At 40.9% G+C, this 11,338-nt stretch overlaps 1 non-coding gene across 1 annotated transcript; it reads left to right on the top strand.

The window, feature by feature from the left end:
• The first annotated feature begins 10,422 nt into the window (after window positions 1-10,422).
• Window positions 10,423-10,529, top strand: LOC136210193 (small nucleolar RNA R71). Its single transcript, XR_010677904.1, has one exon. It is a non-coding gene; the product is annotated as a small nucleolar RNA R71 (small nucleolar RNA).
• The last annotated feature ends 809 nt before the right edge of the window (window positions 10,530-11,338 follow it).

Raw genomic sequence — 11,338 nt, 5'->3', positions numbered from 1 at the left:
GCAAAACGTTGTCGTTGTGGATAAAATGCAGCTCAGCATGAAGAAGGATCTAGAAGACTTCCTTCATCTACTTCGCAACGAAGCTGCTGAGTTGAACGACAAAGAGTACAAGACATCAACTGAGTAGGAACAACTTCCAAACAAAGTATTTCCACTTCAGGTAAAGTTAAGAAGACACAGAAAGCTGTCTAGTTGACTTTTCCGTAAATGGAGAAACATTCTGCTGGAGTGACTAAAAGCTGCTCAGCATTGACCGAAGACAGAAGATGCAAGAATATGATTGGCCAACGACACTGAGCATACTGAGTGACAACGACTTGAAGCCGTTTCCCTCCAACGGTTATTTCGAAATTCGAAATCACCGAATGCCTCAAGTGTCACTATAAATAGGCCCTTCAGTTGCTTCATTCGATACAGATCTTCAATAAGCCATTATGCTGACCAAATTCACACTTGAAGTTCTGTGAGAAAAAACAAAGCAAATACTTACACCAATTTCCATATTATTGTGTAAAAGTCTAGAGTGATTATTCAATCATCTAAAGTGTCTTAGCAATTGTTGTTTAAGACAATCTCTTATCATTTCTAGAAGTATAGAAAGGAGAGGCTGAGTACTCAGTTATAGTACTCAGTATTAGTATAGAAGTGAGTAGAGGTATAGAGGAAGGTACTCTTGTTATACTCAGCTTCTAGTTGTAAAAGGTTTGTGCTCTACCTTTAAAGAGCTCAGTAGAGGATTCAGAAATCCTAGAAGCGTTCCGGGGACAGGACGTAGGCGTAGAGGCCGAACCTGGATAACTCCACTGAGTATTATCTTTCTAACCCTTAAACTCCTTTAATATATATTGCTTGCTTAAAAACTGACTAAGCAAAGAAGTCACGCTGAGTTGTGTGCATTGAGTATCTGAGTTCAAGAATAGACTCAAAGTGCTATCACCTAACTCAAGTAAAGAAACTAACTTAGTCACCAGTTGACTAAGCTAGTATCTTGTCTTTCACTCAGCACCGCTGTTTAAAACCTTTTCTCAAAGAAAAGAAGTCATCCTTAACGGATGAAAATTTTAAATAGTTCCTAACCCCCCATTGGAACTATACCTGTCACGTTATAAGGGACCAACACTATTGACTCGGCTGACCAGTCCACCCAAAATTCGGATGATTTCTTGTAGTGGGGTTTTAGGTTGTGGAGTACGGGTTTGGTGGATTCCTCTGGTTATATCCTGCATAATCGCATTGCTCCTGCTCAGCATCTTTCCCCTGTTTGACTCTAGGACAGTTTATGTTGAAATGCAGTCCTCCGTGATAGGGGTCAAAAACCCCTATCTTTGGGTACGGTTTTAGAACGGTTTTTAGAGTTATTTGGCTAATAAGCGAGCAATTCTCGCATTTAAATGCTTTTGTGTGAGTTAGTTAGGAATTGGAAACGTTATATTTACTTTTCGTCGTTTAGACTCGTTTTGTAATCAATTTAGGCAAATATGGCCGAAATAGCATGCGTATTAGAATTCCGTTATCTTTTGAAGCTAATTGGTCTGTCAAAAGTCGCACCAAACGAAGCGTTTGCTCAAAATAAGCGATTGACGGATCAATTTGGCTTTTGGACTAATATTTTCCGGAGTTTTTATGCGTGTGCAGGTGTGAAGTCGGACGAAAAAGGGCGCGGAACTCATCAAGCTTGGATCGAGCACGCTTCGGGTGAAAACGCTCGGCGAGCAGGGCCCCACGGGCCATTTCTGCTCGCCGAGCAGGGCCCCACGGGCCATTTCTGCTCGCCAAGCAGGCCACCAGGCGCCTGCTCGGCGAGTAGACTTGCGGGAATTGGTCAAAAAGACCAATTCCGCCCCCATGAAGCCACGTTCGGCCCCACGTCTTCCTACACCAACTAGGACACGAAAATAGGTCAAAACGAGGCCCGAGACGCGTCTATAAATAGGATTTTTCCATTGTAATTCAACATCTTTCGTTTTTGTAAATTATTTTAGCTTTCCCCTTGTAATTCCTCTTCATCTTCTCCATCTTCCTCAACCTCCATTGAAGCTCCTTCAAAGCTTTCTACCGAGGAATTATCAAGGTCCGTCCTTAAGATCAAGTCGCCGGCTGTAGAGTAAACAGGTTCCCTGAAAGGGATTTTTGTATCTCCTTTTATCTTTCCATGTTTGTACTCTTTGATACAGTTGCCGAACTTGACTTATTGTATCTTGTGACAATTACCTTCGCCTTTAATAATAATTTAGCTCTTGTTTTGTTCTATGTTTATTGTCTAATCCTTGTCTTACGCTTTATTCAATTGGTTTAACTCATTCAAAAGCCCCAAAATCTAGTAGGCACATATTGCGAGCTGAATCTGACCTAGTCAGAGCCTAGGAGATTGACAACCTCTTAGTTGATTAAGCACCAATTTACTGAGCCTTAGACCTAGTTTCGGCCTTAGGGAATCACGCGCTAGGAACCTCAGGAGGGTAAGTAGGGTTAATCGCCTTGAATACAAGTGGCTCAGATGAGGTCTTTATTCAATAGACTTGATAATCTATCTTTATTATTATCGTTCATACCATGTTCCTTCGAATAGTTTCATTAATGAAAGATCAATTAGGGGTAGAGTAACTTAGTTAGGCTTAGAATAACTTAGCTAGAATTAGATAACTTAGTTAGAATTAGATAACTTAATTAGGATTAGCATAATTCAACCTAGGAGTAGATTAATTTAACAAACCAAACTCAAAACCCCCTAAGCCTAGATAACATCCGACACCGAGTAGCTTGATACTTGCAGAAATAAATCCTGTGGACGATAACCTGGACTTAAACCAGAAATTTATTACTTGATAACGACGGGGTACACTTATCCCTTAGTGAGGATTCTCCGGAATCCGCATCAAGTTTTTGGCGCCGTTGCCGGGGATTTATTTCTTCTGCAATATCGAACCAAAGGTCGACTTGTTAGTTTAGGCATTCTTTGTGAATACTTTCTTTGTTAATATCATATATACTTGTTTATAATCATGATTCTTTTTATTACGTATCTATACCGTTTATACTTGTTTATATACACATATTTATATATACTCATTTATGATAACCATCCTTGTTTATACTTACGCTTGTTTATATTCATTTGTACGAACATGTAGCTATCAACTTCATCTATACGTGTCTGTATATGTTTATCTATACCATTCTTATACTTGTATAAAACTGTATGATTTGTATGATTTCCCTTCAGCTTTCATTTATTTCTGTATTTATCTTTTCTCAGCGTATGCCTACGAGATCAGCGAAAATACTGGTTGTCCCTCTTAACCCTGAACTTGAACGCACTCTTCGCAGGAGCAAACAGATCGGAAAGCTAAAGCAAGACGAGATCATCGAGCCTATCAAGCCTCTCAAGATGACTGACAATGAACGGAACAATGAGCGGAACCCTGAGAACACCGGACCAGAAACCGACACTCGTCTGATGAGTGAGATCCTGGCACCGCACCGACATCAGCATCTGTCAGGCATTGCTGCTCCAAACATTCAGGCAAATACATACGAAATCAAGTCTGGCATAATTCACTTGATCCAACAGACCGGACTGTTTGGAGGAGAAGCACATGAAAGCCCGAATGATCATCTGGATCGCTTCCTAATGTGCGCAGACACTGCAAGGACCAATGGGGTCCCCCAAGATGCTGCTAGACTGAAACTGTTCCCATTCTCTCTGACGGGGCAAGCTTTGGAATGGCTGAGAACACTGGAGCCTGGTTCAATCACAACATGGGCAGGGTTGGAGAAGGAATTCTTGTCCTACTACTTCCCTCCCTCGAAGACAGCAATGCTCAGGGGTGAGATCACATCCTTCCACCAACCCGAGCATGAGGCGCTCCACACATCTTGGACTCGATTCAGGAAAATGCTGCGCATGTGCCCTCATCATGACATACATAAGCATCAGTTAGTGAGCGTCTTCTATCATGGACTGACACCCACCAATAGAGCCATTGTCTACTCCGCAGCGGGTGGAGATTTGTTTAGAAAGACAGCAACAGAGGCATATGACATGATTAACGAGCTGGCCAGAAAGAGTGTGCAGTGGCAAGAACAGAAGCTCGCCGGCCCCACAAGGCAGCGGGTATTTGCTGTGGAAGAGCAGGAACAAAATCCAGTTGTTGCGGATTTGAGTAGGAAGATGGATGCACTGTTGGCTACGCTTAGCCGACCTCCCACCTGCGTGCACTGTGGCGGCGACCACAATGGAAAGGATTGTCAAGCAGGTAGCCCTTTCGCTGGAGATGGGGTGGAGATGGTCAATTACATTGGGGGGCAGCCGAGATACAATCAGAACTATAACAGCGGCAACCCCAACAACTACAACTCCTACAACAACAACAACAATGGCAACTACAGGAGGCCTCAGCACCCGAACCTCTCTTACGGGAATTCAAATCAGAATGTGCTTCGACCTCCTAGCGGATTTGTTCAAGAGCATGGAGAGCAGGGGCTTGGCATGCCTCCATACCAACAGCAAAATCAAGGGCCAGTGCAACACCCTAAGGAATCCGACGAAGTGATCACTCTTTTAAAGGAGATCTCGACTAGGCTTGCCAACAACGAAGCCTTCTGCAAGGATTTGAGCAATCAGGTGGCTCAGATTAATAGGGACAGGCAGGAAAAGCCACAGGGTTCTCTCCCGAGCACAATGGAGAAGAACCCAAAGATCCTGAGAAAGGATTGAGTAAGGGGGAGAAATCGGGTTCTCCTCGGTTTTTAATTCAAAGTTTGAACAATTTGATTCTGCATTTTCTTTTCTTTTTGTTTTTATTTTGCTTTTATTTTCTTTTATTATTTTGGTTAATTAAATTTTGATCTCGTTTGTTTATTTACACTGTCAAACTTTGTTCCCCCGCACTCTAAAAAAAAGAAAAAAAAACGAACTTCGCCCAACCCGGGCGAGTTAGGCAATGCCCAGCTCGCCGGGCTGGTCGGCCGAGTCAGCCGGCTAGGTCGACACGGGCTGTTCGGGATTTTAAAAATCCCGAACCAAAAAAAAAAAGAGAAAGAAAGAAGAAAAAATAAATAAAAGAAAAAGAAAAGAGTAAGAAAAGAAAAAGGGGGGGGGGGTGACTCATCATCCCTTTCCCCACCTTCTTCTTCCCTTCTCTCTTCTTTCTTTTTATTCTATTTTTCCATTCTTCCCTTCTCCTTCCCCTTTTGCTTCTTCAAAAACCTAACCCCCCAAATTCACCATTCTAACCCGAATTCAAGATATAAGGTATGAATCTTTACCTATTTTTGATTTCTAACATGTTTATAGGCTTAGATTTTAGCTTAGGGTGATAATTTTTGAGGTTTGAGAAAAAACCTAAGTTTTAGGTTTTTCTCTCTTTTCTTAAATTAATCTCTTATTTGCTTTAAATTCTTGATTTCCTTGCAATTTATGTTAACATAATGATTAATCTATAGTTTGGGTGTGATTTCTATTCTCAATTTGTGGATATTTGGAGGAATTGCTCAATTTGGGCAAAATCCCCATTTTAGCTCAAAGTTCAACTATTCAAATTATAGTTAGAAACTTGTCAATAGAGTTGTGAATTGCATTCTTTTTATGTTTTAGTCATTGGGTATCTCCAATTTTGCATGAATTTTGTGAATTTCGGGTAAAACACTTAGGGACCAAATACTTATGGTTTAGTCCCTAAGTACCTAAAGCTATGATTGTTGCCTATGAATGGTTTGTTTGGGGGTTTATGTTGAAACTTGTAAATATTTCCTAACTTTCCCATTTTTGGTCTATTCCTCAGGAACTATGGGTCGGAAAGGCAAAGCTAAGGTCGTCGTCGAGAACGAAGCCGAATCCGAGGTCGAGTTCGACGGAAGCCTCCAAGCTAAGTATGATCCACCCTTTGGTCTTATTGATGAACGTGAGGGAATTTTGTACGATAGGTTTTCCAAGCAAGACCTTGCTACACACGTAGTTGTCGATCAAACCTTTTTATCGAGTCTAGGCTTAAAGAAGGATTTCAATGAAATCCTCAAATTCCACGGCTGGTATAGACTAGCCACAACACAGACTCCGGTTTATCACAACTTTACTATAGAATTCTTGACCACTTGGAAAAAGGAGCTACCCTTGGGCGGTGGGAAGCATTCCTTTAGGCTAAACGGTAAACCCTACCGCCTTGATGCTACCACACTAGCAGCCCTAATGGGAGTTTATAATCACCTAGAGGCGATCTCAGATTTTGAGAGGCCTATAACAAAAGATATTGCTTGGGAACAATTGACAGGCGTATCAAAATTTGACTCCCAGACTGCTAGCCCAGTCGCTCTCCGAGACCCACTTCTCAATCTCGTTCACAAGTTTGTGGCCCATAACTTGTTGGGCAAAAATGAGAGCAATAAAGTCTCAAAGACGGAATTGCTCATACTATGGTGTGTGGCCAACCACAAGCATGTGGATAATGTTAAGACCGTATTTGAAGGCTTCTCAAGCCAAACGAGCAGGAAACGTGGTTCCCTAGGTCTTGGGCACTTAGTTACCAACCTGCTTGAGACCCAATTCAAAAATTTGGACAACCCCGAAATTGCTATTTACCCTACTTTGCTTAACTCCAAGTTTTTGGGGAAATCTACTTTTCAAGAAGTCTTAAATAGGAACCCAACTGGAGGAGCAAGCTCCAACGGAGGGGGAAGAAAAAGAGCACGGGGTCCACAACAACAAAGGGACGAGGAACCCGAGGAAGAAGAACCTGCGACAGCAGGAGACCAAAGGGAACACCAAGCGCTGGGGACGGAGGCCCAGTTCCAAGCCATCAACACCATGATGGCAGAAATGCGAGATCTTAACCTACGGACCTTTAACACTGTTCAATAGATGGACCAATGGTTCACCAACTTTGAGCAGAATATGGACCGAAGGCTTTCGGGTCTTGAATACGTAGCGGCAGATTACTGCGAGCGCTACAACATGCCTTGGCCATACCCCCCGGCCGATCAGTAAGTTGTCTTCTCCACCCTAACTTTTTACACTCGTACTTCATGATTTATGATGCAATGTTGGAACTTATTGCATAATTTTAGTGTGAGGAGGAGGGGTAGACAAACTTACAAAAATTATATAAATTTTTAATTTTTGTTGCGTCGTGTCTAGTTTAGGTTTGCGTTTTGGTGTTTTATTTTTGCTTTATTTATGTTTTTGCATGTTTAGGACCTAAAACCGTGAACCTCCTTCGAATCTAAACTTCGTTATTTGTCTTTGAGGGCTGAGAACCGAATCTAAAATTGCATGACAACTAGTTTAGGCGTAGGACACAACTCTTGTATCTGTAAAAGCATGAGCTACAGTTTGCATTTAGACCCTACTTTTGAAGAAATGCTAAAATCATTACTTAGGTAGATAATTTAAGAATTGAAGGCATGTGACATTAAACTTGAGTTTGGGAAAAACTAGTAAACACAAAATTGAAACCCAAAGAATTGTGAGCTGAATTTGAGCCTAAGAGCGAACATCAAAAAGCTCTTTTTCTTGACATTTTTGTGTGAATGCTTTGACTTGTGGAAGATTACAGATTTTGCACCTAATACTGTGTTGAACCTACATGCAATGATTTGAGATAATAAACGATGAATCAGCCTCATTAGAATTAACCCTTTTCTTTACCTTATTTTTTCTTTTTCATCCACTCTAGGAAGCCCCTTTGAGCCGACATTTTTGTAGTTTGTAGATTTTTCTTTCGATCTAACCCGTTTTTGCGAACCACAACTTGGTTCGCCACTTAACCTTTGTTTTTGCAAAGCTCGAATTGAGCCTTTGTTTTCTTCTAGCGCTTTATCTTTGTTTATGGCATTACAGTAGCAAGCCAAAAGGCTAAGAAGTGAATGAGCATCACTATCCCAAAAAGAAAAAAAAAAGAGAAAAACAGAAAAAAGAAAAGAAAAAAGACGAACAAAAGGGAAAACAAAACTTCATTCCCCAGTTCCTAAAAATCAAAACGTCTCAAGAAAACATCCCAAAAGAAAAATAAAATAAGGGATGAATAAAAAGCTCAGTCACTTCATATTTGCTAAAGCCATTTTTACTTTGTTTTTATAGCGCTAGAACATTTAACCTTTGTTGTACCTTTAACCCTCTAACCACATTACAACCCCAATTAGAGGCTGTTTTTGATGTCATCGGAATCATATAGCATAGTAGAGGAACTCGGATGAACGTGCAAAATCAACGTAATCCCAAGCAAGAACATAAGCCGAGAGTAAACACTTTAGCCACCAAAATTGTGTGAATGAGTTAACTACCTATGGTGAGGTGTTTTACTTAGCGATCCCCTTAAACTCGTTTAATTGAACATGTGTCCATTTGCTTAAAACTATGACCCATGATAATTGAAATGCGGCTTTTGGATATCGTGTCTCTACTTTGTATTTCCGAATGCATGTAATTACAGATGCTCGAAATTGTGTCAAGCACCTAGTCAAACTGGGAAGTTTTCTAGCTTGCTTGTGATGGAGGGTTTAGTTTTTAGTTTACTTGGGGACAAGTAAATTTTTAAGTGCGAGGAGGTTTGATAGGGGTCAAAACCCCCTATCTTTGGGTACGGTTTTAGAACGGTTTTTAGAGTTATTTGGCTAATAAGCGAGCAATTCTCGCATTTAAATGCTTTTGTGTGAGTTAGTTAGGAATTTGAAACGATCTATTTACTTTTCGTCGTTTAGACTCGTTTTGTAATCAATTTAGGCAAATATGGCCGAAATAGCATGCGTATTAGAATTCCGTTATCTTTTGAAGCTAATTGGTCCGTCAAAAGTCGCACCAAACGAAGCGTTTGCTCAAAATAAGCGATTGACGGATCAATTTGGCTTTTGGACTAATGTTTTCCGGAGTTTTTATGCGTGTGCAGGTGTGAAGTCGGACGAAAAAGGGCGCCGAACTCATCAAGCTTGGATCGAGCACGCTTCAGGCGAAAACGCTCGGCGAGCAGGGCCCCACGGGCCATTTCTGCTCGGCGAGCAGGCCACCAGGCGCCTGCTCGGCGAGCAGACTTGCGGGAATTGGTCAAAAAGACCAATTCCACCCCCCACGAAGCCACGTTCGGCCCCACATCTTCCTACACCAACTAGGACACGAAAATAGGTCAAAACGAGGCCCGAGACGCGTCTATAAATAGGATTTTTCCATTGTAATTCAACATCTTTCGTTTTTGTAAATTATTTTAGTTTTCCCCTTGTAATTCCTCTTCATCTTCTCCATCTTCCTCAACCTCCATTGAAGCTCCTTCAAAGCTTTCTACCGAGGAATTATCAAGGTCCGTCCTTAAGATCAAGTCGCCGGCTGCAGAGTAAACAGGTTCCCTGAAAGGGATTTTTGTATCTCCTTTTATCTTTCCATGTTTGCACTCTTTGATACAGTTGCCGAACTTGACTTATTGTATCTTGTGACAATTACCTTCGCCTTTAATAATAATTTATCTCTTGTTTTGTTCTATGTTTATTGTCTAATCCTTGTCTTACGCTTTATTCAATTGGTTTAACTCATTCAAAAGCCCCAAAATCTAGTAGGCACATATTGCGAGATGAATCTGACCTAGTCAGAGCCTAGGAGATTGACAACCTCTTAGTTGATTAAGCGCCAATTTACTGAGCCTTAGACCTAGTTTCGGCCTTAGGGAATCACGCGCTAGGAACCTCAGGAGGGTAAGTAGGGTTAATCGCCTTGAATACAAGTGACTCCTATTAGGTCTTTATTCAATAGACTTGATAATCTATCTTTATTATTATCGTTCATACCATGTTCCTTCGAATAGTTTCATTAATGAAAGATCAATTAGGGGTAAAGTAACTTAGTTAGGCTTAGAATAACTTAGTTAGGCTTAGAATAACTTAGCTAGAATTAGATAACTTAGTTAGAATTAGATAACTTAATTAGGATTAGCATAATTCAACCTAGGAGTAGATTAATTAAACAAACCAAACTCAAAACCCCCTAAGCCTAGATAACATCCGAGACCGAGTAGCTTGATACTTGCAGAAATAAATCCTGTGGACGATAACCTGGACTTAAACCAGAAATTTATTACTTGATAACGACGGGGTACACTTATCCCTTATTGAGGATTCTCCGGAATCCGCATCACTCCGCAAAAATCACATTCACCAATAAATGGTGGCTCACTATGAATTGATGATACGTTTATCTTGCTGAGCTGCTTGGCAAGTTGTTCCACTTGGGTTGTTAACTTGGACACAACATCATCATTTCTTGCACTTTTGCTTTCACTTCTAGCGGAATGCCAATTGTAGCTTGTGCTCACGACTTTCTCAATAAGGTCGTACAAAGCCTGTGGCTCAAGATCTTCTGGGTTACCATTGGCAATGGATTCAATCTGGATTTTATAAATGTTAGTGACTCCATTGTAAAAGTTCTGTACTTGCATCCACATGGGGATGCCATGATTCGGTACCCTCCTTAACAGCTCTTTGTATCTTTCCCACGCCTCTGCCAACGACTCGTCCTCTTCTTGTACAAATCGAGATACTTCATTTCTGAGTTTGATTGCTTGACGAGGTGGAAAATGTTGGTCCCTTATAACGTTACAAGTATAGTTCCAAGGGGGGGGGGGGGGGGTTAGGAACTATTTAAACTTTTTCACGTTAAGGCTGACTTCTTTTTCTTATGAAAAGATTTAGAACAACGGTGCTGAGTGAATAGCAGAATACTAGCTTAGTCAACTGGTGACTAAGTCAGTTTCTTTGCTTGAGTTAGGAAATAGCACTTAGAGTCTATTCCTGAACTTCAGATATTCAACACACACAACTCAGCGTGAGTCTTAACTAAGTCAGTTTTTAAGCAAGCAATGTATTAAAGGAGTTTAAGGGATAGAAAGATATTACTCAGTAGATTTATCCAGGTTCGGCCTCTACGCCTATGTCCTGTCCCCGGAACACTTCCGGGATTTTTGAATCCTCTACTGAGCTCTTTAAAGGTAGAGCACAAACCCTTTACAAATCAGAAGCTGAGTATAACAAGAGTACCTTCCTCTATACCTCTACTCACTTCTATTCTACTTGCTGAGTACTATAACCGAGTACTCAGCCTCTCCTTTCTATTTTTTTAGAAATGATAATTGATTTGTTCTAAACAACAATTGCTAAGACACCTTAGATGATTCTAAGATCACTCTAGACTTTTACACAAAAAGAAATGAATTTGGTGTAAGGATTGCTTTGCTTTTTCTCACAGAACTTTGAGTAGTAATCTGGTCAGCGTAATGGCTTGATCAATTTCAGTTCTGTATGGAATGAGGAATCTGAGGGCTCTATTTATAGAGACATCTGAGGCATCGATCATTTCGAATTTCAA

Source organism: Euphorbia lathyris, chromosome 10 (assembly GCF_963576675.1).
Source record: "Euphorbia lathyris chromosome 10, ddEupLath1.1, whole genome shotgun sequence".
NCBI lineage: Eukaryota > Viridiplantae > Streptophyta > Magnoliopsida > Malpighiales > Euphorbiaceae > Euphorbia > Euphorbia lathyris.
This window is presented reverse-complemented; position numbering and strand designations above follow the sequence as displayed.